The 22,387-nt window shown below is 36.0% G+C and overlaps 1 pseudogene; it reads left to right on the top strand.

The window, feature by feature from the left end:
* The window catches only part of LOC119826543, a 28,766-nt pseudogene extending 6,891 nt beyond the window's left edge, over positions 1–21,875 (top strand).
* Positions 21,876–22,387: the final 512 nt, after the last annotated feature.

Here is a 22,387-nt window from a genome sequence, read left to right as displayed (position 1 = left end):
GTAAGATAAATTGTATTTGTGATGTAATAAAAATCCATTAGGAGCATCTGTGAAAACTAACATGACTTTTCAAAATCTAGGAAGACAAAGCAGGATTTTAAATTATATTTCTTTACTACATACTTTTTTAGAATTATATCTTATCTTGGTTTGGCTAAGAAAAAGACTTTAAGAAACTTTCAAAAATGTGTTGCACTCAAAATCATTTTAAAGATTATTTATATATTTATAAAAAATCATGCTAAATTAGGCATTACAAGAATTGTAATTTTAGCATGCACTACTTTAAAATGTAATATGAAGTGGCCACAGATTTTGTTATTTAGGTATTTAAGGATTATTATAGAGACACATTTATTTGCTCCACATTAAAACAAAACAAGACAAACAAACAAAAAACATTTACATGGAATCAGTTACCATGAACTTATATAACAGGGTTTACTTGTCATGGACAAAAAGTAGGACATTCACGTCTATATCTTTAGAACAGAAGATTGGCATTGTGAAAGGGAAATATCAAATGTGAATTAGTTTGCTTTCCTTTTCTATTAAAGTACTAACTGGAAACAGAAAGTCATCCTTTTAAATGAAAACGCTTAGTGAAGTATGAGATATCTTTTTCATTTGAGTTTTAACCTAAAAAGGACTAGGAGAGTATAGTCCCCTTTGATTATGACTTTTTTACTCTTGAAGAAGGAAGTAGCAAAGTCAAAAGAGTAAATATGAAAAAATGTGGGTTTGAGAAAAGTTAGTTTTCTCAGAATTTATCCTTAGTTACAATAGCAGCTCCTAAAAGAAAAAAAAAACTTATCAATGTCTTATTAATTTCCTAAATCTCCTTTACATTCTGATTTAGTTTCTAGACTTCTTACTAATTTTTGTAATTTTTTGTAATATTTGTTTAATATTTTTCCTTTAGATTGTATTTATCACAATTAAAGGAAGCTTTCTATGACCTTTAGTTCTATTGTTAAGACTTCTATCTTAGCATGACAAAACAATATCAATTTAGAACCAAATGTTTCTTCTAGTCAAGGAAAGCATGAAGCTAGCTTTTCTGTAGTTTGATTTTCCTCATTTTATTTAACATGCTTAAAATTTGCATTCAAGTATGCACTTAGTCAAGTGAAAACCAGGGGAAAAGCAAGGCCTGTGGTTCCCATTCTACCTACATCTTTCTGTTTCTTCTTAAAACCAATGTAAAGGAAAGTCTACTCATAGCAAATTGAATAGAACAGTTGCATATAAGACTCTGATTGTTAGACACATTGTTGGAAAGTGACATTATCTAAGTGATAAGCAGAAGTATTCTGGGCTGAAAAGTTAAGTGTAATACTTGAGGAGTTCTAACATTGAGGTAGCTGATTAGACTCAAACTTGATCATTAATATTGATCTTTTTCTTATTTTTGATATTTTATTATAAAAATGTACTTATTATCACATAATATTTATTATACTCAATACTTGATCCATTATTTAAAGCTTTGTTTAATTATATTGTTGTCTTTCACAAATTAGGAGTGAAAAATATCAAATATTAGTTACTATCTAGAACTCTAATATTACTTTCTTAATTCATGTAATATAACACACAAGTATGCAGATTTCCCCGTGCAGTAAAATTTTAAAACTCATATAGTCACTGACTTTAAGTATAGAAACTGTCTGAATCATTACAAGACAAAAAATATAAAATTGAAAACTCAAGTGTATAAATATTAATTAGACTATCTGTCCAAACTTCTTGGAAAACTGACTTCCTAGTATATCATTAAATTAAATTAGGTTTTTTGACTTCAAACATTTAATTAGTTGATATATAGTTACAAATCTATTATATATAACAGAAGGGATTTTTGTTGCGCAATTAAGTCTGATCAATTCCATTATACTCATAACATCTATTGTTTCTTACTGCAAACTTTAAACATGCTAACTAATAAATTGGCTGTTTCGTGATCATGTTCAAAGAAAAGAGACGAGGAGAAAGAAACCAAGGAGAAGTAAGAAGTTAAGATATTTGGAGTGGCTTAAGGGTCAAGAGGAAGGTGTGTAGACAGATATCTTGTGAGTGTTCAATATGTGGATCACAGTATTTTATGTTTAAGTGGCATTTTATGACAAAGGAAGTTTTCTGGAGAGAAAATGTCATTAAAACAATGAGTCCTTTAATGTGTCAAGCAAATTTGCCAGCATTCAACAATTTATCTTCACAATCTATTTTTTGCTTATTCGTTATGGGACATATGGGGAACATGTAAGATACACTCTTACAAACCAAATTCAGACAAATAGAACAAACTTCCAGATTTTGGAATTATATAAAAATGATAACATTCTCCTTTCCAGCTCCTCCTCCTACAGCCTCCCACATACTCCTCCTTTTTCTCTTTCAAATTCATCGCTGCTTTTTTCATTAATTGTTCTTACATGCTTAAATGTGTTCATATACACATATATTCATAAATACATCTTGCTTAGTTAATTTTACTTTTGTGTATGGTTTCAGGGTGAACACTTGCTCTTGGATAACCAACTGGTGTTCTCTTCACTGAACAAGACTATTTCTGCCATTCTCAGAATTCATTAGTTGCTTGTAGTTCTTTGTGTAGAACTGAGGCCTGTGGTCTTCTCCCCTTTCAGTTTGGAATATATGTTAGCATCTTCCTTGTTCAGTTCATGCCTTGACAGTCATGGTGCTGAGACTTTATGGGTGTAGCTTCTGACATTCCTAGGAGTCACAGTCTCTCAGAAAACTCCCTAATCTTCTGACGCCTACAATTGTTCCACCTCTACCTCCATAATATCTTTCATGAATAGTAAACATTCTTCTCTCACTAGAATCATAAAGAATCAAGTATGAAGTGAAATATAGAGTTCAGCTCTTAAGAGTACTTGCTGTTCCTATAGAGATTCACAGTTTGCTCATGGTGGCTTATGACCAAGCAATTTCAGTCTCAGAGCATTCACTTCTTCTTCTGACCTCCACAGGCATCAGTTACCCACATACAAGTAAAGCACTGATACACACACACCTAAAAAACTTAAAAACCATAAACAACTAAGTAACAAATTTCATAAAAAAATAATTTAGATCAGTCTTGCATTGAAAGTTCTTATAGCATGACAATGGAAATCCAATCTACAAAATACAAAACCCAAGAGTATTATAAAAATAATATGTATATCAGCTCTATACAATTCAAAAGAAATAACACAAAGAGGAATTAAGATTGTAGGGCTTTGTTACCAGAGTGTTTACCTACCGAAGCCTGGGCTGAAAGCAAACATAGCCTGAAACCAGGCCTGGTAGCACTCACCCATAACCCTAGCACTTGGGAGGTGGAAACAAGAGGATCAGATGGCATACTATGGTACATAGAGAGCTTGAGGTCTATCTATGTCTCTATGTCTCTATGCGTGTATCTATATATTTGTGTATGTATGTGTGTGTATGTATGTATGTGTCCATCTACCTTCTATGTCTATCCATCTATTTAATGATCTATCTCTGTCTCTCTGTCTCTCTGCCTCACTATCTCTCACTTCTTCTCTGTCTTACTTTGTCTCTCTCTTTTTCCTTACCCAAACTTTCCATATGGTAAAATTATAAGATAGAAATATGAAAAATGATGAGATGATGCTTTATGCTCATTTTTAGAACATTTCTAAGATTCCAGAAAAAAATGTATTTCACATTATGAAGCTAAGTGTGCTGTTTTTAACAGCACAGTCTTAAGAATAAAGATCACATAAAAATACTACATTTTACAAACTCCAGTCTCCACCAAGCAAAAATTCTGAGTCTGTGTGTCTTTGAACACATGGGTGGCTTCGCTCTAATGATAGCTAATTCTCACACGGTATTTCTCTCCTACGAAACACTAGGGAAGATTTCCATTACACACAGGCTACCAGCTGTGAAGATGGAGTTGCCTCAACATGTAAAAGCATTTGCCCACAAGCCTGGCAACTTAAGTTCTATCCCCAGAATGCAGTGAAATAGCAGTGTAGACCAGTCTGTCATCCACTGGGTGTCTATCACACCCTCTCTAGCAATAAGGCAAGCAGACATCAAATAGCTTACAAATGAGATGTATTTTATTAATTTCAAATTAATAATCTTAAATGGGGAAAACTGGCCCCTCAGAATGTCATGGGTCAGGTCCCTCCAGCTGCTAGTCTCTGTGGTAATGATGAAAAAAAATTACTTACCTGTCAACTTCTAGTGGCGTCAGAGGCTTTCTGATTACCTTTTTGTACTAGTAGCCAGTCACCCCTAAGACCTCTGCCAGGAGACCTCCAGTGGCTTTTGTCACAGCGATCTCATCACTAGGGCAACAGTCCAAGCCCTGAAGGCTGCAGCCTGTTTCCTTGACTGATCCAATCACGCTCTGGTCTTTGCCTGTCAGTTTAAGTCAAGCAGGGCTTTTTCCTTCTAGTTTGCTGCCACTTTACTGACAGCTTGGATCAGGATGGTGTCTAATTGCCTTGAGGTCTTGTGCCTATGGGATATCGTTTGGGAAGATTGAATTTCTGGCTGCCAAGAAGCTTCCACTTGGGACCCCTCCTACTCCTACCACCAAGTAAAGAAGGAAAGAGAGAATTGTGTATATTTCTCCTCAGTCTCCACACAGAAGTTTGGCACATCTCACTCCACACAAATACACATCATCATCATTATCATCATCATCATAAATAATGATGATGTTAAGCTTTACAAAATAATACATAGACTTAATCATTCGAGGGTACATCTGAATGGTCAAAATTAAAATATAAAATAAATAATTTTTAAAAAGGAAAAGGGAAGTTTTTAAATTAAAAGTAGAAAGTAAATTTAAGCTAAAATGTTTTTATTTTGTTTTGTTTTTTTAAATATCGGAGTATCACTAGCATTTTTCTGAGTAAATGAAGCCAAGTTTAAGAAATACCACCACCCTCTTTACTCTCATGGGCAGCTGCAGAGGGAAAACTACATTCAGAGCGACAGACAATGACAGTGTTGGTCAAAGAACAGAAAGGACAACAAAAATGTAAACAGGGAGAGAAACAGAAGACTACTCAATCAAAGAAAGCAAGAAATGACTGGGTCCACATTCAAGTAAGTCTCTAGGATGCAATAAAGATTGGGTGTGAAGCACCTAGAAAAAGAAGCTGATATATGCCTCTAAGATACGTTTGTTTGTGTATTAAATGTAAGTTATTAGTATAGACATTTAAGTTGCCAGCATGTGAACTCTAAAAGCAGATGCAGGTACGTGAACTGTAATACACCCCTGTCTCATCTACTCCAAAGGCTGCAGGAGGCCTCTGGAGACTTTGAGGTCAGCCTAGCAACCTCAGGAAGACCCCAGAGTAAAGACTACAGCTAATCTCTGCCAATAGCTTTACTACTAAACTTTTTGATTTAGCCTCAGGTATATTTTTAGGACAAGGGCAGAAAGAAGCCATAAGCTTTGCCAAAGTATGACAAGAAGAATATCTAGGCTACTTACTAATAGTCTTCTTGTCTGAACTTGAATTGGGCTCTCCCCTAGCTCAAAATGCCACAGTACTGTCTTCCATAATCCTCCTAGGATGGTCTATTAAGCCCTATTTTGTTATAGAGTTCAAATCTATTGTTAAAGGACCAAAGATTCAAATCAAATTATAATTAAATTGGTTCATTACTTAGTGTGTGAAGGATGACAGCTTTAAGGGCAAACTGAAGACTTGCCACACAAGAGTCTAGAGGAAGATTTTTAAAGTTAGTCACCACGATTGTCTCGTTTTTGTGGAACCTGTAGCTGAATGAGAAACTGCTCCCCCCCACCTCAGTGAGTAAGATGCTGTCACTTCACACAGCGCTAAGTGTGGGCTTCTAAACCCACAGCAGGCAGTTAAGTACTTCACAGTAATTTTGTAATACCATGGTGGGGACAAGGAGCCAGAATTGCCAGGAGTTTATGTTTTGGAATTTAGATTGGCTACCCAGCTCAAAATGAAGCTTTTCTTAGCCACAGCAACTTTTCTAGTCTAAAGGTCCCAAATTTTACATATATCTCCAACAAAGAACAGGGTCATGCCTGTCACAATACCCCACTTCTGGTACCAAAATTCTGTCTTAGTCAGTGGTCAATTGCTGTGAAGAGACACCATCACCAAAGCAACTCTTACAAAAGAAAGCATTTAAGTGGTAGCTTGTTTACAGTTTTAGAGACTTCATCCATTAACATTATGCAAAGGGTCTGGGGGCATGCAGGCAGGTTCTGAAACAGTAGTTGAGAGCTACTTCCTAATCTGCAGGCAGACATGTATCTGGGATAAACTTTTGAAACCTCAAAGCCCAACCCCAGTGACATACTTCCTCTAACAAGACCAAATCCCTTAATCCTTTTAATCTTGTCAAAGAATTCCACTCCCTGGTGAGTAAGCCTTCAAATATAGGAATTTATAGAGGCCCTTTTTATTGAAGTCACCATACCCCCTAATAAGGCAGAGGTCTCCTCTGCTTCTTCTGCTTCCTTCACATACATCTGGCACTGAGAGCCCTGAAAGGCACAAATGGACCCTTCCCACCTAGCCTGGCTTCTCCTCATATAACCAAGCAGATGATTTGACTTTTGGATCTTTTGTTTCTGCTGGCTTCTGCCACTCACCATATTGGACTTCAAATTCTAGAGTCTGCCTCTTCAGCCACTTTTCCTCCATAGTCTCTATGACTCATCTTTCCTTGCATACTCAATAAGTGCATTCTATCTCTCACTCTGTCTCTCTGTCTGTCTCCCTGTCTGTCCCTCTCTGTTTCAGAGAGATCCCTTAGGATCTCTAGATCCTGAAAACCACTCTCTGTTCTCTTGAGTGTCCATCTGATGGAAATACTGTCTCCTGTTGGCTTGCTGGAATCAGCTGGATGCTTCTGTATAATTCAGTGCATCCCTCTGCACATATCCCTCCACTCCCTTTGTAACCCTCCTCTTGGCAGAGTTCCCATTTGTAACCTCTATCACTAAGTTCTCTCACCTCCTCTTCATTCTGCTTCTGAAGGATGTCTTTTTTTAATGGTTGCTCTGTATCCCAGCTGGCTTCTAAATAGCGCTCCCTCAACTCTGTTTTTCCTCCTTTTACAAACACATCAGCCATTGCTGCCACATTGTCCTTTGCTATTTGTTCTGAGTTGAGAAGCTTACTTTAAAATATGAGATTTGTCCCTCCCATCTCAGCTTCATGGATGTTTTTAAACTGTATGTCTTTAATCCTTCTCCTGGGTCCCTGGTAGAAAGAAACAATACAAATACACATAGAATACTATAAACATGAGGCAAAAGTTAAAATTGAGTTTGTAACATTCTTTAGGGAGACTTGAGAACTTAACTCTTTCTTCCCTCCTCCTTCTAGTCTTCATCTCCTGGGCTGCCTGAAAAGACAGAGAGCTGAAAAGAGCATGATTTAAGAGCAACCCAGAGAGCAAAAATAAGCAGCATTTCTCCATGGTTCCTGCCTCTAGGTTCCTGTCTTTATTTTATTTTATTTTATGTGTGTGTGTGTTAACATCCCTCAGTGAATAATAGTGACTTGGATGTGCAAGTCAAATAAATACGTTCTTCTCCCATGTTGCCTTTCATCAGAGTGTTTTATACTAAAAAACTAGAAAGTATTAATGAGGATTCTTTAGATGAACATAGCTGATAAAATGAAAATGAATATAATGAATGTATTTGTATATATTGGGGGAAAAGGTGATCTATTAGAGTGGCTAACAGCTGTGGTACCACTTGTTCAACAATGGTTATCTACTAATGGAAAGTCCAATAATCTAGTAGTTGTTCTGTTTAAGAGGCTGGATGTCTCAGTTAGTCTTCAGTATATTCCAGAATCCTAAAGAAGTAGGCTCTATTGCCAGTGAAGGAATGTACATGCTAAAGAGAGCAAGGATAAGCAGGCAAAGACCAAATGCTTTCTTCTTTGGCTGCCAAAAGAAGGTATGACTTTACACACTTGGGTATTAGTTAATTTTGGATGTATTCAAGTTGACCACAGAGAATAGCCATTGCACAAGAACAAGTTTATTTTTAACAAATGCCTAAAAGAGTTAGACAGGTGAAATTTGCAAATATAAAGAAAAATGAAGAGACATATAAGATTTAACAAAATGGAGGTACAATCAAATATAAAGAAATGTAGAAAAGCAAATTAGCACACATGTGTAGCGCTATAGCCAATATGTACTAATGATAAGGTTAATTTTTGTTGGGATCATTTGGAGTCCTGGCCTTCAGCTGCTCTTCTCTGCTAGAGCCTTCTGATTAGAGTTACTAAAAGCTGTGCCTTGGCCTTGAGGATCAGAGGATAAGGTTTTCACCTGTTGGCCCACTTGACTGTTGGGTATATAAGCCTCCATGGTGCTACTGAATAAAGGGCTTCTTACCAGTAGCTAGAGGTCCATGTCTCTGTCTCTCTGTCTGTGTGTCTTTGTGTTTTTCAACCTCCAGCTCCTTGGCCGAAGCACAGGAACTGTATGGTAGCGCATAGAGCACAGACGGGCATGTGCACTGCAAATTTTGATGATGCAGTATAGACAGAAGAATTCAGGACTAACATCACATTTAGCAAGTGTCTATTTTTTTTACTAATAATAAGACTTTTGTTATCCAATACTGAAATTTTATTTTAGAAATATAACAGTAAAGGACACATATAATAATCAAACTTAGGAATACTAGGACGTAGAGAAATGCCAGGTTTCCTCCTGCACAAACATGAGGACCAGAGTTTTGTTCCATAGTGTAACAATGAATGGGGCCTGTTTGTTGGGGTTTCTGTTCTGCCTGGTTCCCACAACTGTTTAGCCCCAAAGAAAATCACACATAGGTCTCTAAAGTTTTAAAGCTGATTGGCCCATTAGCTCTAGCCTCTTACTGGCTAACTCTCACATCTTGATTAACCCATTTTTCTGATCTATGTTAGCCATGTGGCTCAGTACCTTTTTCAGTGGTTGCAGATCACATCCTGCTGCTTCGGTAATCTGGGCAGGAGTGGGAGGAATCAGCTTCCTCCTTCCCAGAATTCCCCTGTTCTCATTACATCATTTCTACTTCCTGTCTGTTTTCCCTGCCTATACTTTCTGGCTGACCAATCAGCGTTTTATTTAAAACATGATTGACAGATTACAGACAATTCTCCCACACCACCATAGCACAAATTAAAGCATAGAGTGTTGGCTTGCTTCCACAGCTCTGTAGATTAGATTGGTGGAAGTGAATAGTTCCCCGGAGTTCAGTGATGAGCAGCTCTAGACAGTGAACTGCACATTCACTGAAAGCCTGTCTCAAGAAAAAACAAAAAAGGAGAACTATGGAACAGGGTAACGTGTATTGACTGACTTTTCATTTTCATACACACACACACACACACACCAAAACAAACATCGACAACAAAAATAACTGGGACAGTTAAAGAAGGAAACTCTCTTCAAGAAGGTCTCAGGAAAGCCAATGAGAGATCAAGTCGACCTTTATCCTTGAAAGACAACTTTTTTTTTAATACACAGTTGAAATACCTTGTGCCTGCTCAGCAGCGGTGTCTAGGACTCTGCTCCATGTCACCAAGTACTCTCTCTCTATATGTTCTCATTTTTTCCTTTCCGTGTAGTATCTACTCTACCTGCTATTTTATTCTGAGTTCTTAATCCGGGTTTTGAATTTGCTATTCTTCCTGTCAACTATGTTTCATTTCATGCATGCTGATTCCAGTAATAGAGAGCTTTGGAGACTGGTAAAGCTGCTCTATAAACTGATGTTCCCACAAATATTTTATCAGTGTTCCACATGGGGACCTGAACTAACAGGACTGTGAAAGGTCGTATTCTCTGTATAAATCTGGATGCGGAGAACATTTTATAGAGTCTAGACTACAGATGATTTGAAACAAGAAGATCTCACAGTTCATTTTCTTTGTTTTACAATGTTGATAGATTTTAATGATTTGAAACAAGAAAATCTCACAGTTCATTTTCTTTATTTTACAATGTTGATAGATTTTAATGAATCCAGAAAATAGCACATGATAAGTATCAATCTAGGTTATTTCAAACAGAGTCAAATGGTTTTTATTTAACATTTTCTACTGTTGTTTCAGTAATTCTCTTATGAATTTAAAGAAGATTGGCGAAGGGGACAAGGATGAGGAGAAGAAAGAGAAGCAGAAAAGGGAGAAAAAGAAGGAAGAAAAATACCAGGAGAAAAAAAGAGAGTAAAAGGAAAGATTACTGCCTTCTTTAATTATTCAAAGAATTCAATCCAGACTTAATGAATGATTTTTTACTCCTTAAATCTGACATGGGAAATAAAATATTTCATAATTGCTGTAAGTTATGGAGTAATTATTAACACTATTAGAATATAATTCGTTACTTTTTAAAATGTTCATAAAGGTAGTTTTCTTTTAAACTTAAATTCAATTAGAGTCAAATAAAAGACTAGAGTCACATAAGTTATGTCAAGTGTTATGGACAAATCACTGATACCTCAACTTGCCATTATCCTCTTAAGATAGGCAAGTGTTGGGAGAGAGAGTTTAGAAATGTCATTGACCAAGCTCAGGAATGTCTCTGAAGTTTATAATTATTTTTATTGCATTTGCATCCCTGTCAGTTATGATCCACTTTGGGATCCGGCCAAGCATTATGTGTAGTCCAGTCATTTGTAGATATTCCATTTTCTGCATCAGAAGCCACATTGAGATTCAGTGTAGCAGGAGCAACGGTCATTTAGCAAAGATTGGCATCTGTTTCTCTTCTTTAAATGAGAAAACACTATTCTAACTGACACCTCTCCAACATGGATTTCTTTCTATTTTGTTTTGCTTATTTCTCATATTGCTGAGGCAATAGTAAAATAAAGAGAATTTGGTTCAAATTGTAAACATGTCCTTTTTTAAATAAGTATATTTTCTCTTAAATAGCAAATGATCATAAACAGACAATGCTAATAATTTTTTTAACTTAGTTGTTCGTTTTGTTTACTCTCTTTTGAGTTGACTTTTCCATAGTGAAATAAATAGAAAAGCAGTTTTTAAATATGTATTAAACATACTGGAGGCAGTAATTCCTGTGGGACAACAGTCTTGTACCCTGTAAAGATTTGTCACTTGTATTGGTTTAATAAAACACAGATTGGTCAGTAGACAGGCAGGAAGTATAAGCGGGGTGACCAGGCAGAAAGTATAGATAGGGTGACCAGAATAGGAGAATTCTGGGAAGAGGAAAGGCTCAGTCTGCAATTGTCACCCAGACACAGAAGAAGCAGGATGAGAATGCCTCACTGATAAAGCATACCAAGCCACATATCTAACACAGACAAGAATTATCAGTTAACATAAGATATAAGAGTTATTAAGGAGCCTGAGTGAATAGGCCAACCAGTTTACAATTAACGTAAGCCTCTGTGTGTTTCTTTGGGACTGAATGGTTGGGGAGCTGGGTAGGACAGGAACCTCTGTCAACAAGTAGTCACGCTGTTAAGTAAAATTTCCAAAATTCCATTTCCATTTTTCAAAAGATGTAGAACCATTCATAATTGCAAAACTTATTATCCGGTTGTCATTTACTACTTAAAAAACAAGTACAGCCTTGACTTTTGATTTTGGGAACTGATCATTCCTGCTCATTAGAAAGCCACCAGTACTGCCATTTTGACAGTCAACTGTTGCAGAACTATTTCTTCTCAGATGAAACACATTCCAGAATGGCTGGGGCCCAATAAGACTCAGGAATGTAAAGAATCTTATAGCCTCAGAATCTTCTCAAAGTTATAAAACTCACCAAATTCTGTTCCAAGGTTGCAAAGCTCAGTGAAGAGATGTGAAGCAGAGTATCTCTGTCCCCGTGGCCTGCACAATACATATGGAGCTCCAAGGGCTCAATTTGTCAATCACCATTCCTACTGAGTGGGATATTCAGGGGTGAAACTACATGTGGCTTATGGGCTTAATGCAACCCCTCTTGAAACACTTCTGTAGCTAACTCCAAAACTACTTCCTGGTTCACTACACTATACTTGAATAAAGTCATTTTTGAATAAAGTCATTTTGAATAAAGTCTGATATGGGTGTCCTAACTTAGGCTAGAATATGCTATCCACATCACAGGAAAACGAGATGTTAGTAATCATTTCCTAAAGTAACAACACAGACTGGAAAAACATAAAGCATGATTTGTTAATGAGACAGAATTAAGATCATTCAATGTTTCACTATGGGAACAAATCAAAACCAAGAGAAACAACTAAAATTAGGAAAATATTAAATCCTCAAAAATATTTCAAATAACAGCAACTTAAGGGTTAGAAGATTTACCCAGAACTGTTAGTTTGAATCATAACTCTCACTAGAACTTGCAATAACAAACACACGTGTCAACCACGGAGTATTCATAAGTTACAAAGGTCCAAGGATCTACACTCAGGTTAAATTCATTTGGTTTAGTTTTACTTTTCAAGCAGGGTCCTAATCTAGTCAAGACTTATCTAGAACTCTGTGGACAAGACTTCCTTTGGAAGTGGTGAAAAATCTCATGGTCTGATCCCCCAACTGCTGCAATTATAGATTTATGCCACAAAGAACAACAGCAGGTTTGAGTTCTTGAACTATAGTACCACACACATCTTTACTCATATAGGAGGGAGAGTAGAAATGAGGGACATTTGTATTCACTAATAAAGAAATACAATTTGCAATTTTTTTCAGTATGTTATCTTTAATATTTCTGTTACACTTGACAGTTCCCCTACATACTGGCAACAGAGTTATTGCCTAGGGGATTTAGTAAGAAAAGTTGCCTGTAGTCTTCTGACCCTGTGTTTCCTATTACAGTCAGCTAATCTCTAAACTCTCTAGTCTGTTAGCATTCTAGAGTAACACACCTTAACCATATCAAAGCTTTCTGTGTCACTCCGCAAAAACTGATACACATTTTCAAGCATATAACTGTGTTTACTCAAAACTAGGTGGAAAACAACTCTTTAATACATTATGGGGACTAAACCAACAAGAATACTAAGTCAAGTTTAAAATTATGTGAATCTACCAGATTATATATGGTAGAAGTATAATGAATTACAATATTTTTATTAAGGAATTTATAATAATAAAGAGCTAACAGACAGTAAACAATAAATGTGAGTTTTTTTTCCCAATAATTGTACTGGTGCTAAAATTTCAAAGCCAATACTTTGTAACCATAATTAAATATTTAGATATAATTACATTAAAACAATTTGAAATAATAACTATATTTCATGAAAATAAATACTAAAATCTTTATAAAATTTTTATTGTCTCTAACAGTGTGTCTTACAAATGAGTATTCTGGTCCATTAAAATATTCAAATTAAACAGATTTCATTTTTATTTACTTTTTCTTATTCCTTTTCTGTATTGTAGCAAGACTATTTCAAATATATCTGTATAGATAGTTCTCATTATCTTTTTTATAATTCAAGATTAATAAATTATAGTTTATTTCCAGGGGTATTGAAAATTGTTAGATTAGATTCATGTAGAACAATTTTCTTTGTTTATAACGCTTAGCAAGCAATTATTTCTCAGTTGACCTTAGAAAGACATAGCAAAATTGAGAGCAATCATCTAATCTTAACTATGAGAAGGCCTCAAAACCAAATTGAATGGAAATTTTTCTAATTCTTGAGGCATGTAATTACATTAAAAGCCCAATGTCAGGTCAAAAATACTCTGTAATAAAGTTGAAATGGATTTATAGCCCCAGAAATAAAGGAATCTGTTTATAGTAGTTCTGTTAAAGTTCTTCTCACACAAGAACACAGACATTATGATGTGTAGAAAATTCACTAAACAGACTGGAAGGTGGTGCCCAGTTAATACAATAATATCACCTAAAACAGCAATCTGGTTACCCTTCAATTTCCATCTGCATTTGTCTTTGCATTGCTTTTAACATCATATCAATATACATACATCAATATATATGTAATATATATATATATTATATATATATAATGTAAGGGAATATGTACAGAGCATCAGAATGTTCTTATCAATGAGAAAAAAACATTAACATCCTGTTCAGTGGAAGTAATAAAAAAAAATCCATGTATGAGAAGGGATGTAACTTATCATATATAGCAAATCAAGTTGTATCCCTAAACTCCTCAATGTCATTAGGGTTTATCTTTCAAACTTTCATACAAAGTAAGATTAACTATATTAGATATAACCTGTCAGTGCTTGATGTGGTTTGAGAATAACTTCTGTTATTATGAAATTCAAAATCAGATTTTGTTTTTTAACTCTGTAGAGTTCTGGATTGTGGAGGCCTTGCTTTGAACTGCATAGAAACTCTGTGCAGGGGTGACTTGAGGTAGAATTCTTGCTGACTTGCTTGGCAGGCCACGTAAGGAGGAGGCATACCTCCTCTATCAGTAGAATGCCCTGCTAATAATTAGTCCTTGAATTCCCAGATGTGCACTGTAGTTCAAAGGGTATGATTAGGTTGTGGTTTGTCTCCTGGTGAAGTGTTTTTACATATTATATAAAATCGTAAAAATTATTTGCATAACAAAAGGCTTCTTGTTTAGATTCACTAGGGCACAAGCTCTTGAAATAATTTATAACAAAGTTATTAGTTTATGTAACTATTTCCAAGTATTAAGAGAACCTAGCTTGGATTGTGATTGAGTATTATAAAAGAGCACTGACTTTGCAATAAAGTATGCAGTTGTATCTCCTACACTGCATCCCCTGTGTCCCGATTTTTGTGGCACTACCCAGGGTCATGCATAACCGAGGTAGTTAGGGAAGGGTCCCAACACTGGATGTACTCCATTCATTTATAAGTTGCTTATTCCATTTGCAAGACATTTATGAACTCATCCCAATCCAGAAGCCTTGAAATTCTTTGTATTTCATTGTTCAGATTTCATTTAATCTCTCTCTTCAAATAATTATTAAATAAGCTGTGAGCCAAAGCTAATGCTTCTATCCTAACATCTTTCAAATTACCCACTCCTCAGAACATTTGGGTATGTGCCTTCCACACATTACAGTATTTGAAGAATGAACCAAATTTAGCTTTATCACATGTCCCTGAAAACCAAGCATTTATTCAGTGTTGCCTCTTTCATTTTTAGTCTGTTCATAAGGCATATACCAATATTTATCAAGTCTGGTTACACTCTTATGCAAATTTTTGTAAATTTTTAAAAATAGTTTATATAAATCCTTGTTTTCTATTAACTGTGATAGTATATCTTTATGTTGAAATAAATATTCAGTATTTCTCTGTGGTGATTGACTCACTATGTGATAAAACAGGTGCCATTCTCTTAAATCACAGGCAAAATCCAAGACAATAAGGAGTTTAGTTAGATTGAAATGGAAATAATTATAAATAAAATTTCTGACATTACAATTTTTAAATTGTCATAGGAATTGAGACTAAATTCATTTGTTTGAAATTATCACTTTATTTCTCTAAGCCATGAAGATATTCTTGTTCATAAACTAATTATTAAAATTTCATGGAAATTTTTTAAATCATTAATTTGAATTATTTTGTCTTTATTACAAGCTAAACTTTATATGTCACTTCTAGATTTAACAAAACCAAAATCTAAATTATACTGTAAATGTATTTCTACTATCCCTCTCTTTTCTCTCCTCTTCATTTCTTATGGTTTGTGGTGCTATGTACCAAGCCAGGCCGTATGTGGGATTCAACTCTTTATGCTATGAATATTATTGATTAATTAAAAAAACTGCTTTGGACCTATAGCAGGGCAGAACAGAGCTAGTTGGGGGAAACTGAACTGAATGCTGGGGGAAAGAAGCCATGTAGCCATGTAGCCCTGCCAGAGACAGACACCTGACAGACCTTGCTGGTAAGCCACAGCCACATGGTGATACACAGATTAATAGTAATGGCTTAAATTAAGATGTAAGAGCTAGCCAATAGGAAGCTAGAATTAATAGGCCAAACAGTGATTTAATTAATATAGCTTATGTGTGATTACAGTCTGTGTGGCCTGAGAAATGAACAAGCAGCCTCCACCTACAAATTAGCACACAAGTGTGGGGCAAGAATTTCCACATAAAGTCTAAGAAAGTTTAAAAAAAAATGCTACTAGATTCACAAAAACAAGAGCCAAGGGCACCTTCCTTGTAACAGTTACTTTTCAGATAGGCTCTGTTTGCAAGGGAGGTGCACTAACTCTGCATGGCTTCTTTAAAACAAATCAACAAAAAAGCAGCAGTTTCAAAGTTTGCCAGAACAAATGCCTATGACTCTTTCAGGAGGTCCAGCTATGAAGCAATTAAATGGGGTCTGTGAGCAGAGTGCTACAACTTGCTTAACGGTAACATAGACCTGCTGTGAGCCTGAAACTGGGGCAGTATGCGCAGCTCACAGAGGAGGTGAACGTGCCTCTTCCATGTTGGATTGGGTGGAGCCAAAAAGTCAAGCATCCTTAGTCCTAGCAATGTTGCTTTGCATTTTATGAAGACTACAGACTATGGCATTTAAAATGTATTTAAGGCTTGAGCTCAGCAATACAACTCAACAGTTTCCAACCAGATATTAATAACTTACAAAATCAGAAAATATATTTCAATTCCTAACTTATCTTTAAATTTCTGCTGTGTGTTTTCAACACCCAAACTTTAATATCATCTAAAACACAACCCTCTTTAAGATGCCAGCAGATAGATTTCTCTGTGCCCTTTGATTTACGGATGTGGTTTTTTTCAGCATAACATCTTCCTACCAAATTCTAGAGATGATTCAAGAACAATAGCAATAATGTTTACCATTTGATCTAGTCAGTGGACTCCATTGAAGAACAAGTTAAAAAGAGGCAAAACTGACACTGGGTTTATTATTTCATAGCCTATTGTTCCTAGAGAAGTGATTGCTTCCCCATTATAAAATAATTACATTTAAACATTCTTTATATGTATGTATTTCAAGAAGCTTCTCCAGTTTCTGGCTCTTTCAGAGGTCTTTAGTGTTAGTTTTCCATTCCATACTTGCTCTCTACCTTGAACTACTTTCCTCATCCCAGGAAAATCAAGCTCAACTTGCAATTTTCATCCCTACTGGTTAACTTTCATAGTGTTATTTATGCCTATGCATGCTACTAGTTGGGCAAAATTATCACCAGTCTTATATTTTAAGAAAAACTTGAATGACAAGATAGGGCCACTAGTGCTCCGGTGGCATCATGTTATTAGAGTAATCAGTTGCTTTTCTAATTATATTTCACTCCCACTTAACAAGGTGAAAAAAACACCTTGTGGCATTACCAGGCCAAGAACCTATGAATAGAGAGGTCATTAGCCTTAAGGGAGAACTTACTACTATTATTTTGCTAATGAACTTATTAACGAATGCTCCCTAAGTTCTTATCTTTATATCTATAGGTTAGCACATCTCCTAATCCTCATCAGAGAAGCTTCTTTTTGCAATCAATACAAATTAATACAGAGGTTCATATCTAGTCAACCTAGAGAATATCAGAATAATAAATGCTCTGTTCTGGATGTGACATCTATACCATATTTTCAAATGCTAACTCTCAGAAATCATTGAGGAAAGGGAGGCAGTAACATTGTAAGATCCATAGGCTGTTACACTTACAGAGAAATAGTATTTTCCAGACATGACAATACTATTACACACATGAACTCACTGTAGTCATGACTGCAAGCCCCCAAGATACGCAGAAGGTTGAGCCAGCCAATACACTATAAGGAAAAGACTCTTAAATAATTCCACTCCTACCTGATGATTGGCAATTTATAGCTGATAGACAAAAGAGCATCAGTTTTCTTCAGAGATGTAGCCAAAGTAGATGTCCCAGAAGTCATGCCCCAGAGCATGAGATGCAGGTGCCTGTAGATTTTCACCCATTCAACTTCATACAGGAAACAAGTATTCTCAGTGAACTTATAAAAAGGAGAGAAATAAATAGTCTTGGAATGGATAGGGTATAGATTTGTACAAAATGTGTTTTATGCATATATGAAATTCTCAAACCTTGAGAAAAAAAGATGAAAGAACAGCAAATATTTCCATCAAAATACTCCTTTGATGTGGACATAATAATGCAATCTCATGTTAAATGCTTCCAATAACCTTCATAAAAGAGCTAAGTAGTTAGGATATTAAAGCAGAGCAGCCCATGCCATATGCACTGCTTTGTCTTCTGCCAAAGTAATTGTGGTCATGTAACTTCGACCTTTGTTTGGGGAGGATATTTATCTTTCCTTGCTCTAATCTGACCTAATTACTTTGTTTTCTATACCACCATCACTCAGGAAGGACCTAATTGCTTTCTCGGAGATGCCAGCCCTACTTGAAATCTCCAATATGCTCTGTCACTGGGGGAGATGCGGAGCATCTGTTACAGATTCGCTGCCACTTCCTTTTGCAATCCCAGCTGCAGCTGTTTCACACAGATTTCCCATTTCGTGGTCAGAGCTGCGGAGATACCGATGTCCATTTTTACTATTAAATAATCTGCTGGAGGAAGACCAAGTTTTTAAAAGGCTTTAAAATATCGAAGCTATGTGGCATACTGTGGTCTGTCAAGGACTCACCCAGGGATTTTATTTCTGCCTTCCATGAAGTGACCATGCCCTTTATTGATAATTTTCCAATTAATTACAGACTTATTTATGCCACACTATGCTACTTCTAGACCAAGCTATCAGTGGATATGCAGATATTTAATTCTCCAATCTGTTCTCCATTACTTTCATATAGTGTTATACTTTCTTTTAATTTAATTTTTTTCATACAGTATACTATCTCTTTCAAAAGCAGACAAGCAAAAAGAGAAAAAAAAGAAAAATTAACCTAAGAAAAATCCCTATACACACAGAGAGACACACAAACAAACACACACACACACGACACACTTGCACACCATACAAACAGAAAATTGGAAACCATAATACATAAACAAAAGGCCAGTGAGATAAAGAATGCCAAACAAAGCAATTTGAGACAAAAATATTATTGACTCCATTTTGTTGAACAGCCAATGCTAGACATGGAGTCTGTCCTTTAATTTGTGCTGCATACCTACTGAGACTCCTCTAGACAAAAAAAAATTTGGAGATAGTTTCTTGCTTATGAATAAGAGCTCTTGTTTACTTTAGCCTCATTTGCTGGAACCCATCTTGTTTGAATTTTGCAGGCTCTGTGCATGCTTCCACAATCTCTCTGACTGAGTTCATGTGTGTGCACCGTGCCATGTTGGTAAGACACGGTTTTTGAGCGGCACCCATTGCCTCTGCCTCTTAGAATCTTTTTGCCTCCTCTTCTTCATAGTTTTGTGAACTTTGCGAAGAGACTTGATGAAGACATTCTATTTAGCAATGAGGGTTTCAAGGTCTCTCAATGCCTGAATATTTTGCAGTTATGGGTCTCTGTATTAGTTTCTATCTACTACAGAAGCATGCTTATCTGATGATAGCTGAGCTAGACATTGACCTATATGTATAGTTGAATTTTGTAAGGAAGCATTTATTGGTACCTGTCTTTAGCAGAACAACAACATTTTGTTTTCTCTTATGCCTGTGTCCTGTCTAGACTCAGGTTTTTTTTTTTTTTTTTCTCATGAAGTAGGTCTTAAAGTCAATCACACGATGCTTGGTTGCTGCTCTATCACTGGTACCCCTCATGCACGAGTACATCATGAAGGTAGAGCAAGTAGTTGGTAAAGAACTTTTCTCAAGGTTGGTAAAGAACTTTTCTCATTCTGTACCTTGATTCTTTGACCTTTACCCTAACACTTGGTGTCCTTTGCCATACAGAAGCTTTTCATTTATATGGGGTCCATTTTCTCAATTATTTTTAGAGTCTTTGCAATTAGTGTTTGGTTTAGAAAGCCGTTCTTTTACCAATGAGTTCAAGATTGTTCATTTTCTCTTTAGAGTATCTAAAAGTCTGGCAAAATCTTGCATCTGGCAATGTTTTTGTTGTTGTTGTTTTCTTTTGTATTGTAAGGCTTTTAAAGACTACTTCCTTTTCACTAAGAGTTAGAACTCTGTTTAAATTACGTATCTGATATTGATTTAATTTGGTAAGTTACACACATCAGAAAAATTCTATCCCCTTAAGATTTTCCAGTTTGGTAGGTGACAAATGTTTAAAGTGTTTACTTATGATTCTCTGGCTTTCCATGCTGTCTGTTGTCACTTGTTTTTTGTAATTATATAACATTACTTTTGTTCTGTCTTTTTGTTAACTTGATTTAGAGATTTTCCACCTTACTGGTTTTCTCAAAGAATGAACTCATTGTTATTTTTATTTCTATTTTGTTTGTTGATTTATTCCTTCGTAATACCACCTTCATTATGCTTTATACATTTATTTCAGTATGTTGAGTTTTCACTCCCTTTTTGCTATAAGAGTTTTGAATTTCCTTGTTAGTTTCTGTCTTGAACCATTTTTTTCTCATTCAGTAGTGTGTTGCTAGCTTCAATGAATTTGCATGCTTTTTGTTGTTTTTATATGTCCAGCTCTAAGATGTGGTACTCAGATTGATACAGAGTATTATTCTAATTTTCTGCTATCTGGTGAGACTTGAGTTTTGTACAAGTATGTAGTCAGTTTTGGAGAATGTCCCATGAAGTGTAAAGAAGATATATTGTTTTTTTGTTTATTTGTTTGTTTTGGTGAAATGTTCTCTTTAGTTTGAGATGTCATTTATTTCCAGCATTTCTTTGCTCAGTTTTTATATGGGTAATCACTCTATTGGCAAGAGTTGTGTATTTAAATCACCCACAATTACTGTCTGAGGGTCAATGTGTGATTATAGTTATAGTAGTATTTCTATTATGAGCTTACTGCCCTGTTATTTAGTAAATACATGTTTGGAATGCAATGTCCTTTTAGGAGGGTTTCCTTTTAAAAGTATGTAGTGGAATTTCCTTTCTATGCTAATTAGGCTTAGTTTGAAGTCTATTTTGTCCGATATTAGAATGACTGTGATCTTGCCAGGCATCCTCCTTAGAGTGACATAAGGTTTAAATCCTGCACAACATTCTCTCACGTAACGCTGTGAAGCCCAGTGAAGACAGAGCAACATGGAAGTTCAACTACTTCCTTAAGATCTTCCTGCTTTTGGATGATTACCCAAAATGCTTCATTGTGGAAGCAGACAATGTGGGCTACAAACAGATGATGCAGCAGATCCACATGTCGATGCGGAAGGCCATCTGGGGGGCACCTGGAATACAACACAGCCCTGGAGAGACTGCTCCTTCATATCCAGGGGAATGTGGGCTTTGTGTTCACCAAGGAGGACCGCACTCAGATTAGGGACATGCATGCTGCAGGCCAGTAAAAGTTCCAGCTACTCCCCATGCTGGTGCCATTGTCCCATGTGAAGTCACTGTGCCAGCCCAGAACACCGGTCTGGAGCCTGAGAGGACCTCTTTCTTCCCGTCTTCAGACATCACCACTAAAATATCCATTCAAATTCTAAATAACGTGAAGCTGATAAAAACTGGAGACAAAGTAGGAACCAGTGAAGCCACGCTGCTGCACATGCTGAGTGTCTCCCCCTTCTCCTCTGGACTGATCATCCAGCATGTGTTCAACAGGTTTACAATCTGGAAGTGCTTGACATCACAGAGCAGACTCTTCACTCTCGCTTCCTAGAGGGTTTCCAAAATGCTGCCAGTGTCTGTCTGCAGACTGGTAACCCGACTGTTGCCTCAGTGCCACCCTTTCTCATCAATGGGTAAAAGTGGGCTCTGGCTCTGGCTGTGACGACTGAGTACAGATGTTCTCCTTCTGGTGCCTTCTGTAGAGCTGTATATGTAGGCAGATACTGCTTATATTAGTTTAATGATGAAAAGTTTCTCTTTCTCCGTCTATTGGGATTGATCGCTTTGGTGAGTATATGTATCTCTAAAAGTTTGTAGAATATTTATCTAGGCCCTTTCTGGCTTAAAGGACCTCAGTTAAGATGTCAAGGATATTCTAACGGATCTCTCATTATAAGTTACTTGGTATTTTTCCTTTGCAACTTTTAATATCATTTATTTCTTATGCATGTTTAATGCTTTGATTTGTATATGTTATGGGAATTTCCTTTCCTCTCCCATCTATTGGGTGTTTTGTATGCTTCCTATACCTTGATAGACACCTCTTTTTTAGATTATATTATGGCTTTGTTGAAAATATTTTATGTGTTTTTTTTAACTTGGGTTTGTTTTTCTTCCTCTTTTTCCTATTATTCGCCAATTTGTTTTTTTTTTATACTGTCTGTGATTACCTGGGTGTTTTGTACTTTTTCTTTTTTTAGATGCAACACTGTCTGTGACCAGAGAATCCATTTCTTCTGCCATGTCTT

The sequence above is a fragment of the Arvicola amphibius genome, chromosome 11, assembly GCF_903992535.2.
Source record: "Arvicola amphibius chromosome 11, mArvAmp1.2, whole genome shotgun sequence".
NCBI classification, from domain to species: domain Eukaryota; kingdom Metazoa; phylum Chordata; class Mammalia; order Rodentia; family Cricetidae; genus Arvicola; species Arvicola amphibius.
Note: the sequence above shows the minus strand (reverse complement) of the source record. Positions and strands in the feature narration are given on the sequence as shown.